Source organism: Microcebus murinus, chromosome 4 (genome assembly GCF_040939455.1).
Source record: "Microcebus murinus isolate Inina chromosome 4, M.murinus_Inina_mat1.0, whole genome shotgun sequence".
Lineage (NCBI taxonomy): Eukaryota > Metazoa > Chordata > Mammalia > Primates > Cheirogaleidae > Microcebus > Microcebus murinus.
Window position 1 is genome coordinate 99716505 of NC_134107.1, and position 20905 is coordinate 99737409.

General features: G+C 45.2%; 1 long non-coding RNA gene across 1 annotated transcript; it reads left to right on the forward strand.

Moving 5' to 3' along the window:
* The first annotated feature begins 3397 nt into the window (after nt 1-3397).
* Nucleotides 3398-20542, forward strand: LOC142870503 (uncharacterized). Its single transcript, XR_012918858.1, has 2 exons — nt 3398-3570; nt 20274-20542. It is a non-coding gene; the product is annotated as an uncharacterized LOC142870503 (long non-coding RNA).
* The last annotated feature ends 363 nt before the right edge of the window (nt 20543-20905 follow it).

Consider the following 20905-nt stretch of genomic DNA (forward strand, 5'->3'; position numbering starts at 1 on the left):
TCTAAAATTAATAATCTAAGCTTCCACCTTAAGAAACTAGAAAAAGAAGACCAAAGTAAATTCAAAGTAAACAGAAGAAAAGCATAATAAAAATTAGGGCAGAAATCAATGAAATAGGAAACAGGAAATCAATATAGAATATCAACAAAACTGAAAGATGATCCTTTGAAAAGATCGATAAAAATCAATAAGGCTCTAGCCAGGTTAACTAAGAACAATAAAGTGAGAAGATACAAATTACTAATATCAGAAATAAAAGAGGAAACACCACTACAACAAGAACTTGGAGCAACAAGAACTCTCATTTTTGCTAATGGGGAGGCAAAATGGTACAGCCACTTTGGAAGATAGTTTGCCAGTTTCTTACAAAACTACACATACTCATACCATATGATCCAGCAATCATGCTCCTTGGTTATTTACCTAAATGAATTGAATACTTACGTCTACACAAAAACCCTGCACATAGATGTTTATAGCAGTTTGATTCATAATTGCCAAAACCTAGAAGCAACAGAGATGTCCTTTTGTAAACGATTGGATAAATAAACTGTGGTATATCCAACAATGAAATGTTTAGTGCTAAAGAGAAATGAGCTATCAAGCCATAAAAAGACATAGAGGAAGCTTCAACGCACATTACTAAGTGAAAGAAGCTCATCTCAAAGGGATGCCTACTGCATGAAAATCATATGACATTTGGGACAAGGCAAAACTGTGGAGACAGTAAGAGATCGGTGGTTGCCAGGGTTAGCGGGAAGGGACAGATGAATAGGCAGAGCACAGAGGATTTGGGGGACAGTGAAGCTATTCTGTACAGTACTACAACGGTGGGTACATGTCATCATACGTTTGTCAAAACCTATAGAATGTATAACAAGAGCGAACCCAAATATAAACTATGAACTTTGGGTAATACTGACCTGTCAATGTAGGCCTAAAGCTGTACTAAAAAATAAAGTTCATTAATTAAAAAAGAAGATGAGCAGCTTGCCTTGGATTTCCTCCCTCTCACCTTCCCACAAGCTGAAAGTCACACATGCTCTCAGACCACACTGGACCACGCAGTGACATCACCCTATTGGACGACAGGATGACACTGCTTGGGAACCTGGCTCCGCAAAGGACTTCACAGGGCACACAGACCCTTGTTCAGCCACCAGCCGAGGCCACTCACGTTGGGAGCACATTGAAGAAAGAAAGGGCCTACGCTTTTTGTTACAGCAGCTTAGCCCTTACCCAGCCCTTGAGTAAATGAAGAATGGGTGAATTTATACCACGCTTTAGCTCAAAGGGGCATTTAAGGTGAATTGCAGTAGTTTGTGAGGCAGATGACAACACAAGGCCACATGAAGAAGAACCAGGTAAATAAAACATATACACCAGGACCAGGGTGGGTATGCAAAGGCATTTGGGGTCAGATAGTTTACCGAGGTTAAGCAATGAGTTTAATTCAGAAAAGCCTGGAAATTAAGGCAAAGTGAGAAACACATGTTCTAACTTATGTCTGATGAGAAGAATTATACACCTTCTTCTATACGATTTCAGATATGTATTTCCTGGGATTATGTATTTATAGCCATAGGATCCTGCAAGCACTGGTGAAAGGGTGCGGGGGAGGTGGAAGGAAGAAAATTTTTTTCAAATGGTAAAAAAAAGCATCAGGTAGATTAGAAACCTCTCCAGGACAGAGGCTGTGGTTTCTCCCTTTTTTGGACGCCCCTCCCCGCCCTCTCCTATTTCCACCCCCACCCCCACCCCTCCCACGCTTCCCCTTAGTACCTGGTCTCACCTGGTGCATTGCAACTCTGCCATTCCTCCCTGGGGCTGGGATTTCCGCTGCTCCTCCCTGGAGACAGGAGACAGGCCAGCACTTGGGAGAATACGAATTGAAGCCTGTGAGGAAATTCTGTTAATCATCGAATTGTAACTTCTCGGTAGAGGAAGTCACTTGATCTTTTCAGCCAACTCTGGGAAAAGCAACACATCTATTTAATGCACTGACCTTAGATCACCTCTCCATTCAGTACAATCGTTCCGCACCTCCCCAAAGAGATTTGCTTGCTTGGAGAAAATCAGCAGATTGCTGGGAGCTCTGTGAGTTTTTCTTTCTCCTCTACAACCTGCCTGGCTCTTCAAGTTGAAATAAAAATTACAGCCCTGGGAGGAAAGGAGGACACATAAATAAGCTGGCTGCAGCTGATGAAAGAGATTCTATAAATACGGTGACATTTTATTTGCCAAGTCACCACAGTAAGACAAAGGTTTCAAAGTATTTACCTGTTAATAATTTTAATAAAATGTTTCTAATATGTGAGCATTATAAAATTTTTGGAAAGTACGAACACAAGAAAGAGAAAAACCTTATCACCACCCTACGAAAACCACTGTTAATATTGCAGGGTTGAGGGAGGATGGCTCAAGGTCAGGAGTTTGAGACCAGCCTGAGCAAGAGCGAGACTCCGTCTCTACTAAAAATAGAAAGAAATTAATTGGCCAACTAAAAATATATAGAAAAAATTAGCCGGGCATGGTGGCACATGTCTGTAGTCCCAGCTACTCAGGAGGCTGAGGCAGAAGGATTGCTTGAGTCCAGGAGTTTGAGGTTGCTGTGAGCTAGGCTGACTCCACGGCACTCTAGCCAGGGCAACAGAGTGAGACTCTATCTAAAAAAACATAATAATATTTCAAGGTTGAGTCTTCCCCACCGCTCTCATGGTCCCTAGATCTCTTGCTGTCTCTCCCTCCCCCTTTCTCTTTCTCCCCCTAGCTTGCAGAACTGGAATCATAAAGTACATAATGTTCTGTAACTTGGTTTTTTTGTTGTTGTTGTTATTGTTTAATCATTTATAAGAAATACAGCTTCCGTTTGGAAACACACACAACCAGGAGAGGATGATTCAGCTCAAAGCTCTTAACACAGGGCATGTTTACGTATAACTGCGATCCTTCCATTCACAGACATTTACTGGGTGCCTGTTGGGTGCTAGGCTCTGTGTTCCGCCCTCGTGTGATGAGAAAGAGCTGGTCTGATGGAGCTGACAGCCTAACAGGGAGGATGGATGCTACATGATGCCGAGCACGGGAAGAAACCTCTGGCGCCGGATTAGTGCTGCCTTGGAACCAGCAACTTGAGGGCTGCTGGCTGAAGGTCCCCCAAACCGAGCTTTACTCTGATTGGGTGTGCTGGCAAGACACACACACACAGTGTGCACAGCCATCTGCCTGCTGGGTGGATCATGGTTAGCCAAGGGTTCATTTGATGGATGACAGCTGTGGTGAAGTTGCAGAATGACCTTCAACCCCCCTTGATTTCTGATGGGAGACCTGATTCCAACAAATAGTCCCTCCCTCAGCCCATGTCACAAATGCCCTGTCATAAGGAGATGGTCACTGCCTCCAGGCACCGGCCCGAAGAGAAGAAGATGAACATTTTTCAGGCTGCCCTGCTGTAGCCCCTGCAGCAGGGGCCAGAGGAGACCGCGAGAGAGAATTCTAACCACCAGCCCCGCTGATGCCCACCTGTGATCGCTGATGGCGGAGAACACACCAGACCTACAGCATCTTCTCGTGAGTCCACCTTGCTCCATCCCCCCCTTCTGCCTGGAGAGGGGCTCAGCACACTACCGTACACAACTTCAACAGTCAAAGCTTCACAAGACAATTTTTATCTTAAAAGAGAGGAGAAGATTCTGGGCCTCGTGAAGATTAAATACAAAATGTAACGTTCTGACACTCAGAATGGAAAGGGTCATTATAGAGATATACCTGGGGCTGGACTTAACAAAACCCGCTTTGAAATTTTGTGAGTTAGATACTGAGTCTCTCTTTTGTCTAAAGCTGCTTCTTTGCGGGATTAACCAGGTGGCTCATAAGCAACAGGTGCCCACACGCTTCCTGCAATCAGTATCAGTCATCTGAACCGAGTCTGGCTGCTGACTGTTCTCAAGCTTGCGGTCCACCATAGCAGCTGCTCCTTTTCACCTATGCACCCAGCTCTCTTCCTTCATTTGTGCGGTTGAGTTTCTCTACCTGCATTTGTCCCAGCTGAACAGCAAAGTGGTGGTTTCTGACTTACTCACTTCTCCAGTCTAACGCACCAGTTGAACCACAGGGAAAGCCCAAACGGCAGCTGCTCTAGATTTATGGTTGTGTGGGGGTGCTATCCCTCAAAATAATGAGAGCTCGTGTCCGCGGGGGCTCTGTAGTCAGAGCAGTCATTTCAAAGCTGGATATCAGCAGAAAAACTAATGAGACCATTTAAAGTGTGTGTTAATGTGGTATGTGTGTAAAATTAACAACCCTTTGATAGTGGAGCCACAAACACCCTCCTGAGGTCAATCTGGAAGTCACGGAGAAGACTGCCTCTGTGGGGCAGTGTGCCAGATGTGAGCGGGAAGGCACGGGAACCTGGGGACGACCCAGCTGCATCTTAAAATTAATATCATGTTAAATTAGCCGCCATGTAAATGCCATTTGTAACAGCTGCCTGGCCTGTTTGTGGGAGCAATGGCAGTTGGGAACACAGGGGTCCCCACCTCGGGACCATTCTCCCCTCTTTGGTTAATACGTGTCAAACACTAATGGCAAAACCACCACCTTAATAATAATTGGAGCCACCATTGATTGAGTGCTTAGTGTATACCAAGCTCTGTGCTAAACCCTTTGCACACATCACCTTGTCTAGTCCTGGCATCTCGGTGAGGTTGGGTATTGCTAGTGTCCTTTTTAACAGATATGGAAACTGATGCTCTGGATGTGACTCACACAGTCCCACACAGGCAAGTGGGCGAGCTGGGATTTATTGCCTGGGTCTGCCTGGCTCAAACAGATGTTCTCCTGCGGAGCATACTTCCTTCTTGCAAAGACTCGGTGGTGGGATTCCTTCACAAAGGCGTGTGTTGGTGGGTGGGAAGTTCTCTGGCATATTGCAACCAAAATCAAAGCTCAGGAATCTTTCCAACCAACAGATCGGTGTCTGTTCTTCTGATGGTCTGGGTTAGAGGTATCTGCATTTTGGTTTGAAGGCCTCTTCCTAATCCCACCATCAGCAGCAGAACCATAAGGAAAAACATTAGGGGCAGGCTGTTGTTGGAAAGCAGCCAAAGAGTAGAAAAAAAGTCTTACAGAAATGAACCCTCCCCACAGGACATCTGGGCATCTGTTCACTGCCCGGCACTTTCTGGACTAGTCTGGACCAGAGAAGAGGCGTCTGTGACCTCATCCGAATGGCCCGGTGTCCTGAGCAACAGGAAACCGCCCAAATTGGCCACGCCTCCCACCTTACCCAAATGTACCCTAACTCCACCACCCCTCGCTTTGTTCCCCTCTCCGGGGACCCCTGAGGGGACAGCAGGGGCTGCCTCGCTACAGCGTGTTTCCCAGGGCACCTTGGGCTGAAGTCCCGATGCACATACCGAGTCGTGCTGCACAAGTCACGCTGCAGCCAGCCTCTGCCAAGAGAAGTGAAGGCCTTTCAGAAACCATCAGAAATACAGCCAAGAAATCCATCCCTTCCCTTTGAGAGGGGAAGAAAGAAAGGCAGTCAGTTGACAGGGAAGGAGAGCTCCTGGCAAGAGGCACAACCCAAGTCCCAGTCCCAGGGTAGAAGGGAGAGAGAAAGAATTAAGAAAGAAATAGTCAGCAACTTATGCTCCTTTCTATTTTCACAAACAAGATCCCCTGGCTGACCTTTCGGGCCAGCTGGGAAATTATAGCACGCAGGGAGCATGCAAATAGGGCTGTATCTCTCCCCTGCTCGGTCCTGGCCTGCTCCAAGGCCCCGCGTAGCCCCCTGGGGCCGCCTCCATTACACCAGAAAATCCAAACGACACGGCCTGAATGGGGGGCAAAGATGGGGCCAGGAAGGATTCAATATCAGGGCGGCTCTAAGGCCCTGTGCTGAAGTCTGTTCCGGGGCATGAGTCTTGGTTGCTAAGGTGACAGGCCCGAGCTCGCCTGCTGAGGCGGGAGAATGGCCACTGCCCAGCAGCCGGGAAGGGCCTGCCCCGCCGGCCCGGGACCGCAGGCCATTCATCATCTTCTCACCCTCTAAAAAAGCCTATAAAGGGCAAATAGCCCTCCAGACCGTCAGATAAATGTCTGCTCGCCTTGGGATTGTCCTTCTTTTCCAACAACCTGGAAACATCTCTGCATCTCCAATATCCTCAAAATCCAATGCCATTCAATGCCCTCTGCCATCTGGCCTAAACTTAGTTTCACCATGCGCCCTACGGATCGGCCGAGCCGAACAGTTTTGCTATTCTCTGACCACGTCTCTGTTTGTGCTGTTCGCTTTGCCAGGCTTGCTCACCTCCTCACCTCCTCTTAGCCAATGAAACCCACCCATCTTTCCAAGGCCGGCTCAGATGCCACGTTGCTCACCATGCTGTCTCTCATCCTTCCAGCCACCGCCACCTGTGAAACACGGGCAGTGCCGCCTCTGCGCGCCTCCACCACGCTGGTATAGGTGGTAGACAGCTGGGGGCTTCTCTCCCGTCGCCACGTTGCAGGGGCGTCGCAGGGAGGAAGCGGCACTGGGGAGGGAGTCAGGCCCTGGTGTCCCACAGCACGTCCACAGGGACCTTCCCAAAACTTGTGTCCCACGAATTCTGCAACATGGCTGCGCTAAAGATGGCGGACATGACATGAGACCCGTGAAGGGGCTTTTTCAACAATCGAGGCAAAGATCGAGTGTCACGCAGCTAAAACAGAGTCAGGGGAATGGGAAGAAGAAAACAAACACGAGTGACCCTGTAAAGGGAGAAGCAACAAGACATGAGCCCGTCAGGGTCCTTTGTTATTTTGTATTTCTCCGTTATCTATCTATCCCCACCTCTTTTTTTTTTAGTTTTCTTTTTCTTTTTGAAGGGTAGGGAGTGAGGAGGGAAGTGGGGTTCTGTTTCCTTTTTTTTTAGACAGCGTCTCACTCTGTTGCCCTGGCTAGAGTGCAGTGGCACCATCACAGCTCACAGCAACCTCCAACTTCTGGGCTCAAGTGATCCTCCTGCCTCAGCCTCCCAAGTAGCTAGGACTACCTGATGGGCCACTACACCTGGCTAGTTTTTCTATTTTTAGTAGAGACGAGGTCTCACTTTTGCTCAGGCTGGTCTTGAACTCCTGGCCTCAAGCTATCCTCCCACCTTGGCCTCCCAGAGTGCTAGGATTACAGGACACACCTGGCCCTCACTTCTTGTCTTACAGAACTTTGATTGATCATCCTTTGAAGAACCGCCTTTACCATTCGTAGGCCATGTGGCTCGAGTGGTGCATGTCTAATGACAACAGCACATTCCCCTAAGGATGGATTTGGGTAGGCATGTGACCTAAGCCTGGCCAGAAAAGCCTTATCTGGGACTTTTGCTAGCACTATCAGGAAAAAGACTTTTTTTTTCCTTTTTGGCTGGTGTGGCCAAGCTAGAGAGCCTTGCATAAATGAAAACAAATGGAAAAAACAAAGCAAAAGTCAGAGACAGAGCCCTGTTAACATCTACAAGCCTACTGTGCTAGAAATTAGTGAACGTCCCTCATGTGAACCAATCCGATATCTTCTTAAATGAACTGCGCTGGATTTCCATGATGTTCAACCGAGAGTCATGACTAACATAAGGACTGGCCAATATAGGGAATAAGCAAAATTAAAGAGTCAAAAATGTCCTAATGTTGGGGGATCTGGGAGCAAGGTGATTACCACCATCAATTGTCCAAAAAACAAAAGACAAAGAGATAATAAAAACACTAATATTTAGAAAGCAAAATACTTTATAGTTTTTTTTTTTTTTCTTCCAAGACACAGTCTTGCTCTGTCACCTGGGCTAGAATGCAGTGGCACAATCATAGCTCACTGCAACCTCAAACTCCTGGGCTCAAGCAGTCCTCCTGCCATGGCCTCCGAAAGTGCTGAGATTACAGGCACCAGCCACTGTGTCCGACCTAATATTTAAAAAGCAATATACTTTGTATCAACCAAAACTCATGTAAAGTATTCACGCAAGATTGGTAAATTCAAGCAAAAATGAGAATGTAGGGAAAATTATGTAATTTTAACGACCAATAGAAAGAGAAATTAATTCAGTTGCTATGGTACTTCAGCTTTCTCCCTCAAGTGATATCTTCAAACTGAAAAGAATAGTATAAATAACATAAAAAGGGAAATGAAGGTGACAATATGTGACGATCTAGTAAAAAAGAATTTGCTCACTGAAAATGTGCTCACATCTCCAGGCCTATTTGGACAACATCCTCAAGCACTGGAGGAACTTGCAGGTGGGGACTCAGTACCACTCCAGGTAATCTTTATAAAATCATGGAAAAGAGGAAAGACACCCAAAGAAAATATCCCAACTCTCAGCAAGGTAAAGCGGGGCGACTTTTGAAAACCTCACGCTGAAAATCTGAACATCAATCCTCAGCAAAACTCCAGAGCTGATTATTAAACAAGTGGATGTGAAAATCTTAAAAATGAATGCAGCGGTCACCAGAAATTAGTGTGATTTCGTGTAAAAACAAGGCATACAAAACAAACATCATTTCCCCAAGTCTTTACAGAGCCCATGGGGCCCTTCATGGTCTGGCGCTTGCCTACCTCTCCTTCCTGGTCCCCTCTTACCCCTCCTACCGGGTCCTCATCTCCACCCCCACCTGCTGTGTACACTTAACACACTTGCTCTGCTAAAGCCACACCCACCTTCATGCTGCTCCTGAAATGCTCCAAATTCATCCCTACCATAGGGATTTGCTCTCACTACTCCTGCAACCTGGAGGCCTCTTCCATCCTATTTTAGCATAGGAAGCCACTTCTCATCTATTAGATCTCATCTCAACATTACCTTCTCAAAAAAGACCATTACTATTCAGCCTTTAAAAAGAAGGAAATCCTGCAATATGCAACAACCTGGATGGACCTCAAGGACACTGTGCTAAGTGAAATAAACCAGTCACAAGGACAAATGCTGCCTGATTCCACTGATAGGAGGTATCTGAAACAGCCAAGTTCATAGAATTGAAGAGTGGAATGGTGGTTGCCAGGGGCTGGGAGGAGGAGGAAATGGGGAGTTAACTACCCAACAGGCACCAAGTTTCTGTTCAGCAAGTTGAGCAAGTTCTAGGGATCTGTTTATAGCATTGTACCTAAGGTCAACAATAGCGTATATTGCACATCTGATTTGTTAGGAAGGTAAATCTCCCGTTAAGTGTTCTTACCACAATAAAAATAAAAATAAAATAAAATAATGGAAAGGCTTTCTTAAAATAACCCCCATTCAGTCACTCTTGATCCCATGCTCTTATTTTATTTTCTTCATAAACCATATCCCCATCTAAAATGATCTTATTGGTTTGTTTAATTTTGTTTGTATTCTCTCTCCCCACCCCTCAGAACTGTGCTCTCTTATATAGTAGCCACTAGCCACATGTGGCTATTGAGTACTTGAAATGTGACTAGTCCTAATTGAGATGCACTGTAAATGAAGATACACAGTTAATTTTGAAGGATAGGTATGAAAGAAATGCAAAATACCTCATTATATTAAGATTAATTTCACCTGTTGCCTTTTTCTTTTTGTAATGTGACTACTCAAAAAAATAGAATTATATATGTGGCTTCCATTGTGTTTCTACTGGACAGCAATACCATGGAAAAAAGGCTTCCTAAGAACACAGCCTGTGTGTTTCATATATGTGAAACACCATACCTGTGTTGTTTCATATATGTATTCACGTTTAGAACTACCGTGGGTACATATTAAGTATTCAGTTAAAAGGCGACTGATTGAGTTAATGAACTGCCTTTCTTAAAAAAAAAAAAAAAAAAAAAAAAAGAGTGTCACTACATTGATACATCTTAGAAATGCTATATCTTTTCTTTCATCCATCCAGGCATTTGACAAAAGCTGTCATTTTTTCATAGCAAATCCAAAGTTAATCGAAGAGTTATGCTCCAGGAAGTTGATATGAGGTCAAGGGATAAGTAAGCTACTTTCAGAAAGAGGAAAAACAAGTTCAAAGTATTGGGTTTCACTGAATCTAAGTCATCATCTATTACAAATGCACTACTATTTTATACACAATTAAGAAAAAAAGCTACCAAATAAACTAAGATAGACCATTGATTGTAAGCTATCATCCAATTTCAGGGATATTACAATGTGGGGAAAATGTGTGTCTTAGAATGTGTTAATCCTCCGAACTCTCCAGCCAGACCCCATTTGGACCACAAATGTGGAGGTTGAAATTTTTTTTATTTTTTTTATTTTTTTATTTTTTTTTATTTTTCATGGATCTTAAACACATATTTTATTTATTTATTTATTTATTTTTTTATTTTTTTATTTTTCATGGATCTTAAACACATAATCTCTCATCTTCTTTATTCCATCCTTCACTTCATCCTGGTGGGAAGAGAGTCTTTTGGAAGACCTGGTAAAAAAGCCAATGTTTTTATCATAGTAATTCTTTGAAAATATGATATGAGAGATGGTCCAAAGGTGGTCCTGGGGTTGTTCCATTCTAAAGCATCTGGAACACTTAAATGCACTCCTAGGACAACAGAGGGAATTTCATCCTTTGTTCCGGGGAGGCTCCAGGAAATACTGGGCACAGAGTGGAGAGGTCAGGACACCAGAGAGAGAAGGGACTCCATGAGGCCTTCAAGGAATGAGATGAATGACAACATTTTCAGAAAACAACAGTGCTCTGGCGCATCTTTTGGGCTCTGTATGGTTGTGGCGAAATGTTAGTAAATTGTTTTCTTTCTTGTCATGGGTTATGCCTTCACTCTTCCATCGACTGCTGGGCACAGGAACCATTTTTGCTGCTACAGATTAAAAGAGATGTTGACAAATGGGAAAGCATCCAGACCAATAATTCTCTAGCAATGGCTGTGGGCACGCTGGGGTAGGGGCGGGGGCCACCTGAGTGGGCAGGCCTGGGAGCTCCGTTCCAGCTCCTCTTTTATGAGCTCTCTCTATTCAGCTTCCACACGGGTCTTCTAAGAGCACCGTGACGCCTGGACTATTTTTAGATTTTTAAGACACTTTACTCATAGGTCTATTTTCCCATCTTTAGAGTTAGCTATTAGAAGTTGGCAGGCTATAGTTAGAACTAACACTTATGATCAGACCTCATCCTCATCAGTGGACAATAACCTACATTTGAGGATTCTTTGAATTCAGAGCTCCTAGTCGCTGCCCTTCCTTGAAGGTCCTACTTCCATGTAAGATTTGGTTCTCTATCTATATGCTACTTGGCTAAAATAATTTTGAAAACCACTAATTTGAAACAGTGGTTCTAAAACATGGTCAAACAATGTTATAACTTGATAATACAACATCATTGATATTACAACACAGATTCTTGGGTCTCATCCCAGACCTAGGAAGTCAGACTCTCAGGCCGTTGTCCAATAATAAAGCTGATTGCCTGGAAAACAGATGACCTCTCACTAGAATTGTCCTAGTAGTGGCTAGATGATCAGATTTCAGCAAAGTCAATGGAAGTTCCTTTCCTGGGAGTAACTTTGAATTAGAAAAACTCTCTAATGTTACTTTCAAAGCTATGAGTCTCTGATTTTATGATTCGAATAGAAATAAGGATTTCTCGCCCAAATTCTCTGCCTTTAGCACTAGTGAACTGTACCAATAGGGGTCAAGACACTCAATGGAGTGTTAAGTATCCCAGGAGCATTTCTGGTACTTTAACAGGAATAAGATTTCTTCATGAAAATGGTGCATTGGTTCTGGTATATTTCCCAGACAGAAGAAATTAATATACCCAATTAAAGAATGGAGAGAAACAATGCAAGGATAATGCCAATTCATCTTCCAGTTGAGAAGATAATAAGTGCTTACATTCGAATATGGAATAGCTACTGATACATTACAAACCGAATAATGAAACTTAATTAGCAAGAGCCAACTCAGCAGGAGTTATAATGCTTTCCAGCATCCTTCCTCCCTCTCTCATGTTTTCTTCCTCCTCACGCTACACCAGGGATAGGTAACATAAACTCTAAGACTGAAACATGTCAGTCCATGCATCTCTGCCTCTCTCAACTATAGGATCTAATTATATAGGTTTGGTCCTGCCCTCTGTCTGAGCTATCCCTGATCAAGTTGTACACGCTTGTGTTCCTTCATCCAGCGAATATTCAGAAAGCCTTTGGTTTAAAACATGTCTCATATTATGTGATGGGAATAGAAATGTGAAGGACATGATTCCTCCTCCTTTCAGTAGAGAGGCAAATGAGGAATTCTAGCGATCAAGCTTCCATAAATCCAGTGTCTAATTATGATTCTTCCTTTGCATCAGCCTTGCCTTAATCCTAGCCACAAGCATTTTCTGGGATGTCTGCCTCCATCTCCCAGGCTGGGATAGAAGACCTGCCTCAAGCCTTGTCTCTTTTGGTCAAAATCCTACTAAAAGATCCCACTTCATTCTCTTGGGACCACACCATATACTAGGATCCAACAGAAAGGCCTTTTGCCATCTCCTCCTCCCCACTGCATGGAGGCCGCCTGTCTGATTTTGATGTAAGCAAGGTGTCCTGACACTGATCTCAGGGTATAAATAAGAGTAACCATAATAACTCATTTTTGGTATTTTTGACTGGCATGGGTATGGATTTCAGTACATTTTATGGAGTTTTGAACATTTTCAATTTTCACTCTTGGATTTCCTACACACTAATGATTGCTGGACCTGGAGGCTACCTAAGAAACTGACCAGATGCTGTTCTTGAAATTGCTTCTCTTCCTTTTGAACAAGACTTTTTCCCAGGCTCACATGCCTGGTTATTTCCTCTGTTAAGATAAAAATTTGCAATCTTGGCTCCACATGAAAATCGTCTTCTAACAGCCAATTAATTGACCCAATTTGCTGAGCTCACCAGGTACCTTAACACACCCACTGCATCAGACCCCATGGGACACTTGCACTGACTCAAGTCAAGCCCAAATGCGCCAAACCTCCATGGGTACTGTTATGGTTTGAATTATGCCCCCAACCCCACAAAGATATGCTGAAGTCCTAACCCTCAGGATCTCAGAATGTGACTTTGTTTGAAAATAGAGTCATTGTTAAGATGAAGTCGTCTTGGAGTGGGGTGGGCCCCTAACCCAATACAACTGGTGTTCTTACAAGAGGGGGGAAATTTGGACACAAACATGTCCAGATGGAAGACGATGTGAAGACACAGGGGTAGAACACCATGTGACAACCAAGGCAGAGACCAGAGTTATGCAGCTGCAAACCACGGAGAACATGGGGCTACCAGAAGCTAAGAAGAGACAAGAAAGGATTCTCCCCTGTAGCTTTCAGAGGGAGCATGACTCTGCCAACACCTTGATTTTGGCTTTCCAGCTTCCAGAACTGTAATACAATACATTTCTACTGTCTGAAGCCACCCAGTTTGTGGTCCTTTGTTATGGCAGCTTTAGAATACAGGTGCCACCTTGCCCTTCTTGCTATTTCTGGGGGACCTGAAGGAAGGAGACTGCAGCCCTGCTCTGTCCTGAAACTTTATAGCAGACTTTAGTCCTTTTGACCCGACATCTGGGTTACTTACGCCCAGAGCCACCTGACTCTCATTCCTGCTCGCTGCCTTTCCCAGGGCCAGCTGCTAAGATCCTTGCAGGCTTCTCAGTTTATCTATTTGATTTGTGACAACAGCAAAGACTTTCAGTCTTCCTGGCTCACATCTTCCTGGGGACATAAAGAAAAGTAACTGCTTTTGTGTACAAGATTTGTTCTTCTAGCATCCTCAAGGTTGTAGGCTGCATGACGAAGGGGAAAGAAAACCCAGTTAGATGATACGCCATCAATCATATTCCAAGATAATAGATGTTCACTATCAAAAGTACATTTGCTTTTAAGCTGTTTATCTACCAGTGGTGCTGGTCATACCCCCTTCCCCACCTTGTGAAAACAGATAAAGAGATAAACTGTTGCTTCAGGACTGAGCAAAATTAATTTATCTACTGGGGAAATGGACCTACCACCATGGCTTCAATGACCACGTTATATGATGTTCTAACTTATAAAACTCAGAAAAGTTAGAATTCTCTGTTTCAAGTTTAGAAACTATCTCAAGCTGGCTTAAGAAAAAAAGAAATGTATTATTTTAAAAAGTGTGTGTCCAAGAGCCAAGGGCCAGAAGAAGGGGGCTGGAAGAAGAGACAGGAAAGCCCTCTGTATCTGCTCTCCACCTTTGTCTCTGCTCCTCTCTCTGCAAAGGATTTGTATTTTCTTCCTATATCAAGACCAGCTTTCTTTGGTGTAGCCATCTACTTGGTGGGAAGGGCTCTCATGCTAATATGTAACAGGTCTAGCCATTAAACTTGTCTCAAGGGGGCCAATTCCGAATTCCTAGGAAGGGCTCTGATTGGCTGAGCTTCAGGCAAGCGCCCAGCTCTGCAATGATAGGTCCAGCAGGGCAGGGTGAGGCGAGGAGTGTACAGCATCACTGTTGCAGCAAGTGTACAGCTAGTGTTACAGCTCTTGACCGGGGAAAGAACCAAGCGGCACACGAAGAGTTGGAGAACAGCCTTAATTCCTCCCCAGCAGGCTCAGCACACCTAGTGTTACAGCTCTCTTCCTGTCTTCCCATCTTCTGACCCTTCTGCCCTCTTCCTTGGTCTCCTCCTGCTTTTATACCCTTGGTAGGGCTCAAAAAGCGTCCAATCAACTACGAGCTTTAACATCCAATCAACAACAAGCTTTAACATCCAATCAAAAACAGTGGGATTCAAAAATTGCCCAATCAGTATCTCGCAAGCAGCGTGGCCGTAATCTAGGCGGCAGCACGTGGGCCCAGATGCTTCTGGCACTCGGGGCCCCACCCCAGCAGCGTGCCCTCCAACTGGCCACACACAGCGCTGGCCCCCGGAGATGCAGAGCGGCAGGGAGGCGGCAAGCGGCCCCGTCCTGGCGCCCAACATTTTCTGTATCCTCACGAGACCAGATCGGGGCTGCCAAGAGCCGCTCCATGGCTGTAAATGGCAGTGTCAAGGAAAGGGGCTAGTGAGGCAAACAACCCTACAGGTGTCTTCTACCAAGACACTCTAATAAGCTTCTCTAATGAGCCATGGGGACACAATAGTAATGTCAAGAGAAGAATGGGAAGAGACCAGATAATCAGCTCATTCCTGGTTCTCTACAGGACTCGCATATGGCCTTAGGGGACAAATACTCGTGACTGACAGCGTGCAGTACTTGGAATTGGCCCTCTCTTGGCTGCTTTCTCCCTTTGGGATAAGTTCTCTGGCATGAGACCCTTCGATCCTTTAAGCAAATAGGCTGCTATTAACACCAATAAGCCACTGTGCAAAGAGAGTGAAGATCACGTAGACCACCCAGTGTAGGCCCTGTAACTGGAGTTGAGGAAGGAGTTGGGTTGAGCAGTTCTTCTCACTCAGAGGATAATTTTTTAAAGAGGATGGGTTAATTGCCAAACGCCTCTTCCCCACTCCCTTCTAGAGATAAAGGGTTGGGTTTAAAAAAAGGGGTGGGGGGATTGCATAGAATGATCTGGGTTCAAATCCTGACCCCACATTAACATTAAGATGTGGGCAGGTTACTTGACCTTTCTAAAGCACAGTTTCCCCATCTGTGATGTGGTCATAATAGCAGGTCCTTACGGAGCTGTCAAGAATTAAATGAGACAATGCATGACAAGTGCTCGGCGCAGTGCTGAACACTCATCAGCTGCTGCGAGTGTTACAGCCAGATTTGACACAGCACCTCTTACCGGCCTCCCTGGAGCCCTGGCACTCTTTTCTTCTATGATTTCATTTTCTGTAGTAGAGAAGATACACCACAACAGAAACTCTCAAGTCTCAGGTACAGCTCTGTTTTAACAGATGTTCCCCGTCCCCAGCATTAGTATTAGGGGGAAAACCACCAGCCTATAAGTCAGCCCTCCCCATAAAACTATAAACACCATGGAGTCCTACAGCCTGTGACTTGGGCCTCTCCACAGCTGAGTGGGGTCTGTAGGACTGGGAAAGAAGTTTAGGATGCTTTGGAAAGAAAACAGAGGAAAGCAAAATATTATTAGCACTCTAGTAAATCAATCACAGATGGCCTTCAAAAATTAACCCAAAAGCAGAATGCTCATTTTCAGAAAGTGCCTGCCTTCTTGAAATGAACTGGAAAAGTCCCAATAACATCTCCCATGTAAAAGTGAGTCTATAGTCACTGCTTCCATGGGAAGTGTTGGGGGAAAATAGTCTTTGTTCTTTCAGTCTTTGCTGTTCCCATTTCCTCTGTCAATAGAGAGGGGAACAGCACACAATAACTTCGTCAGCTGTGTGGACCAGCGGTTCCATCTCCCACCCTGCAAAGGGGGCTGGTCCACTCAGAGGCAAGCTTCTCGGCAAGGTGCAGAGCCTCGGCAGGGCTGTGTCTCCCTGGCTCCAGGACGTGACTATCACCCAAGGGCGCCTGCCTGCCTTCCCTGTCCTGCCTCCTGCAACCAGTGGCCCTTTTCCACTGAAGAGTTGTTTATTGTGTAATTAATGAAAGGTAATGGCCCTTGCAGATACTTTACCAGGGAGCCCAAAATTTAAATTCATGCTGCTGATTAAGATAGACTCTTCTCCCCCACTCTTAATTACCCAGCTCTGTAAAACAGCTTTAAAGCTCATGGAGCCTCAGAGGGTATCCTGAGTTATTAATCTCAGCCTCTCACTCTTCTCTCAATGAACATTCCTGCAAAAACAATACAAAACAAACAAAACACGAAAGGGCCTAAGAGGGTAGGAGAGGCATTAATTTTTCCCTTTAGGCCTATTACCTACTTTCCCCCAGGGGACAAAACCCAGCCAAGAGCTCCTGGCTGGCTGACCGGAGCCCAAGCATTGCTTCTGCTCAGAACTTCCAATACATGGTTAAAAATCATAGCTATTGCTTCATGGCAATAAATATTTCAAAAGCACTTGCTTTGTGGCCTGCCAGATGGCTGCATTTCACACTTCCAACTGTGTCAGACTCCAAAAAATTCAGCGACTCAAATTTTGTGGTGGGGTTTATGATCCTGGAATAGGGGTTGGGATGGTGGAATGGTAATATAGAAAGGGTTTTTCTAAATTAAAAAAAAAATTTTAATGGAGTGAGTCCCGCTTGCTTTGCTTGAGTGGCACAGCCCAGTCCTGGGAATATTGTTCACAGGTCATTCAACAGCAAAAATTCCAGTTACCCAACATAGTCAGTGAAAGTTCTTCTCATGTTTTATTCATGCTGCCCACACTTCCTCCACCCCCACCTCAAATCCTGCATCAGCTTAGTCACCCTTAGCTTCTTCTTGTTCCCTGCGTGGACAGACCCAGTGAACATACCTTCAAGATGGGCCAACAAACTTAGAATTCCTTGCATGTTAGACACAGATGTAAAAAGAAGCCAAGTAGGGCTGAGAGGCAGGCTGCTCTGAATCCTTCTGGAGTCAGAGTCTTGATTTCTTGTAGGTCCATCGATCAGGATAGTAGGTCATTTCAGTCTCTTGTCACCTCGTGTTTTTTATTAGTAGCAGTATCGACATCATATATTCATTGAATATATGCTAAGCTAAATATATGAAAAATTAGAAAATAAGAATAGGGAAGCCAAAATTCAAAACCTACATACACACACAAACCACCCTCAATCTTATAATACAGGTAAAATTACTACTAACATTTTAGCATATATTCTTCTAGACATTCTCTTTATGTAACTATGTAGACACAAATATGCATTCATAATATGCTTTGTGATGCCAGGTTCATACTCTATCTACTATTTTTAAACTTGCTTTTTTTTTATTTAACAATGTGCTGTGGGATGTCTTTCTAAGACCACACAAAACCTTCTGCACACACACACAAAGTATCAGGATCACTTGCAAACAGGGAGAGTTTCTTCCCCAAAAGAGGCCCACAGAGGTCAAAAAAGTTTGACGTAATAAGTGAGTTTCACTAACAAGAGCAAGAGGGTGATTTTTTTTTTCTTCTCATGACTGCTGTGGGTGCTCACAATCTCAGCTCCGGTCTGCTCTGGTTATGAGGGTGGGCCAGGAAGCGGGGACTGTGACCCCATTAGGGGCAGCACGAGAAGAGGCTGAGCTCTGCCTCTGTTCATGTGTCTGCAGGAGGGCAGGGAAGATTGACAGTGAAGCTCTGGGAGTGATTCCAAAGCAGAGGTCCTTGTTCTCACCTATCCTTAGATAAGGCCTAATGTCCAGCATCAAAACATAAATCAGTGGAGCTGCAGACGCTGCCTCCCTTCCCACTCAGCATGAGAAATGTCATGTCCTTGGCAGCCCCGGCTGCCTCTCTCTCGGTCCGTGAAGCCAGCTGAGAGAGTTCTAGCAGCTGAGAGCCTCCCGTAGCCCTGCCAACCCGCCTCTCCCCAAACCCGAGGGAGCTGCCACCATGCTTGTGTTCTTTGCCAACAAGCCTGGCAAGGAAGCTGCTGCTCTCCAGAAACCACTGCCTCTAAACAGCCTTCTCTAGGGCAGCTCCTCACCTGGCAGGCAGCCTGAACCACAAGGGTCCCTCCTCGTCCTCAGTGCTCCAGAAAGTCCCCTAAATCTCTAGCAATCAGCAGTAGCCTTTGCACAGAAACTGTAAGGTACATGAGCGACGCAAGCCTCCTAACACAACTGCTGCACGTATCATAGGCTCTGCTCAAGCAGTACTCCTGCCTTGGCCTCCCAAATTGTTGGGATTATAGGTGTGAGCCACCGCACCTGGGCCCCATTCTCACTTTTAATCATTATCTCTTTTGTCCTTTTTATGCCCCTACATACTGTCACCACCTCACTCTACGTGCCAGCTTTGCCAACCTTCTTGTCATTTCTTTACTTTGCCTTGCTGGCCACACATGCTTTCCTCTTGTCATTGCTTCTTGTCTGCTGGTGAACTCAGGCCCATCCTTCATAACCCAGCTCAAGAGATGCTGACTTCTTCAGGTAGGGTTGGCCATTCTCTCTTCTGTGCCCCACTATGTCCTATACACACGTTTATTATAGTATACACAGTTGCTTATTTACATGGCGGTCTCAACCACTGGACTAAAAGCTTATTTGGGGTCAAGGCTTATGTGTTACTTTGACTTTGAGCTCACAGCACGTAGCTCAGGGCCTGGTATATAGCAGGCACACAGTAATGTTTGATAAAATGAATAACTGAACAAATGAAGAAATCAAAGCCAGCTCATGAGTGTACCCTAGCGATGGCATGGCTCCGAGAGGTGATGTTGACGCTCACAGGAATAAACATGTCTGGGACAAGCAGGCCGCTAGTTACCTGCTTCTCCCTCTCCTTCCCCACCCCTAGCTCCATCTTGCCATGCGCTGTCCCAAACTGGACGGCCTTGGAGGGGATAACTGATGAAGCAAAATCAGAGTTTATCTCCCTGTGAAATTGTCAAATATATATTTGGTCTTCATCCTTGTTTCCTGGCATACAACTCCTAAAGTCCTTAGACTCTCCAAAGCAATTTTTTTTTGCATGCTAATGAGTGGACTGAGAGCTGGCAGCCCCTAAGTGTGTTCAGGACGGAGACTGGTCACAGGAAAGACCACGGCCTGATTAGAGGGTTGGGACTTTCCGTCCCATCTCCCAGCCTCTGGGGAGGGGACAGACGCTGAAGGTTAAATTGATCACCGATGGTCAAAAATATAATAAATCATGCCTATGTAATGAAGCCTCCATAAAAACCCAAAAGAGCAGGGTTCGGAGAACTTCTGGATAGCTGAACACATGGAGGATTCTGGAGGGCAGTGCCCCCAGGGAGGGCATAGACGCTCCACGCTCTTCCCACACGCCTTGTCCTATGCATTTCCTCCTTCTCCTCATCTGTTTTATTTGTCGTATCTTTTATAATAAACCAGTAAACATGTAAGTAAAGTTCTATGAGCTGCCCCAAGAAGGGGATAGCGAGAACCCCAATTTATAGCCCGGGAGTCAGAAGTACAGGTGACAACCTGTTACTTGCGATTGGTGTCTGAAGTGGCTCTAGCCTTGTGCAGCTGAGCCCTCGCCTGTGGGATGTGATGCTATCTCTAGGCAGATAGTGTCAGAACTGAATTGAATTACAGGACACTCAACTGGTGTCAGCTGCAGAAATGATTGCCTGTTTGGGTGTGTGGGGAAAACCCCCATACATCTGGTGTCAGAAGTGTTCTGTGTTAGGAGAATGCGGTAGAATAAACCCACTTTGTTTTTCCTATATCCTCAGACTCGTAGATACTCAAAACATTTTATAAAAAGTCACTTATTTGGCTTTTTCTCATTCAACAGCATTCTCAGTGGGCAAGAATGGCGCAGAGATAGTCTGCATTCACTGACTACTGGCTCCGTGAAGATCAGGACCCCATATGTCTTCTTCATGCTGATGGCCGCAGGCACTTAGAAGACACCTACTAAATATTTACTACGTGGCTGAATGACTGACTGGTCACATATCAGAGGCAGAGCAACAACAAACAACGTCAGCGCCTTGACTGCACCAATATGTCATCTTCCCCTGTCCAGACATATAATCCTCTTTTCTAAAACCTGTTGACAACTATGGACTCCTCTTCGCATATCATTGCCGTTCCTCAAGCACAGTTAGAGCTGAGTCCTCAGCCTCTGACTTCGGCCTAATCAGCCCAACCGGAATCTCGGGGGCCCGGCTGCACCGCCATGTGTGAGTCGCCTCCCTTTGCCTTTTTGGGTGGCGACACCTGAAGATTGATCTAGGGAGGCAGTTGGCATTCAGGACGGTCTGACACTCTCTCAAAAGAGAGTGAATGGGACAGAATCTGTCCCTAGCAGACCACAAGAGACTCACCCTGCCAGGGGAGTGTCAGAGAGCACTAGCCCAGCCAGGGACCCTAACTGGGTGCAGTGGAGAGCGTCCGTTTTGAGATGAACAGTATATTTATGTT